At 45.3% G+C, this 1,054-nt stretch overlaps 2 protein-coding genes across 2 annotated transcripts in view; one reads left to right on the plus strand and one right to left on the minus strand.

Moving 5' to 3' along the window:
* LOC106868847 (transmembrane channel-like protein 5) overlaps positions 1–1,054 on the minus strand; it is a 95,083-nt gene that overhangs the window by 72,787 nt on the left and 21,242 nt on the right. The gene's annotated exons all lie outside the window — the stretch shown is intronic.
* LOC106868843 (S1 RNA-binding domain-containing protein 1) overlaps positions 55–1,054 on the plus strand; it is a 261,625-nt gene continuing 260,625 nt past the window's right edge. The window contains exon 1 of the mRNA XM_052969814.1: positions 55–173. The gene's annotated coding sequence lies outside the window, so the exon portion shown is untranslated. The remainder of the gene's footprint in view (positions 174–1,054) is intronic.

A 1,054-nucleotide genomic window follows, 5' to 3' on the forward strand; every position in this document is an offset into this window, starting at 1 on the left:
GGGGGGGGGGGGTTCTAGTTAACTTTAGTTAATTTTTGTTTATTTTCAGATCATTAAAATGGAATGTCAAGTTAAGAAAAACGAGCATTTTCGACACCTCCTTCTTTTTGCTTTTAATCAAGGCTCTAAGGCCACAAAAGCTGCTCGCGACATTTGTACTGTGTATGGAGAAGGTACCATAGCTGAAAGAACTGCTCGTGATTGGCATGCCAAGTTCAAAAATGGAAATTTTGACCTCAAAGACGCACCTCGTTCTGGCCATCCAGTTGAGTTCGATGAAGAGCGATTAAACCAACTTTTGCGCGAAAATTCTTGTCAAACGACAAGGGAACAGGTACAGAAAATGGAATGCTCCCACACTACTATAGAGAAGCATCTTCACTCGATGGGAAAGGTTCAGAAGTATCGAGCATGAGTTCCGCATGCTTTAAGTGACAACAAAAATCGACGAACCACAATCTCTGCTGGTTTGCTTGCTTGTCACCACTCAACTTGTGGACACAAGCAACGATTTCTTTACCGAATTGTTACTGGCGACGAAAGATGGTGCCTTTACATCAATATGAAGCAGCGTAAGGAATGGCTTAGCCCCGGTAAACAAGCGACACAGCGTGTGAAACAAGATCTCCATTTGCGTAAAACGATGTTGTGCGTATGGTGGGACTGGGAAGGGATTATCCATTACGAATTGCTTGAACAGAACCAAACGGTAAATGCAGAACTCAATGTTCAACAGATGGAACGACTCAACACGGCTAGTCAAGAGAAAAGACCTAATCGGCAGCATGGAGTTCTTCTGCACGACAATGCCTGCCCTTATATCGCCAATATGATCAAGGAAGCCATTCAAACGCATGGCTGGGAAGTGCAGGACTGGGAGGTGCTGCCACAACTGCCGTACTCTCCTGATTTGGCACCAACGGATTTCCACCTCTTTCGATCTTGTAGTAACGCCTTAATAGCAGATGACATTTCCGGTAAGCTTATCCACGCATGCGCAGGGACTAGTTCCGGAAGGAACACGGGAAGAGTCTCATGCGCATGCGTGGTCATT

The sequence above is a fragment of the Octopus bimaculoides genome, chromosome 7 (genome assembly GCF_001194135.2).
Source record: "Octopus bimaculoides isolate UCB-OBI-ISO-001 chromosome 7, ASM119413v2, whole genome shotgun sequence".
Lineage (NCBI taxonomy): Eukaryota > Metazoa > Mollusca > Cephalopoda > Octopoda > Octopodidae > Octopus > Octopus bimaculoides.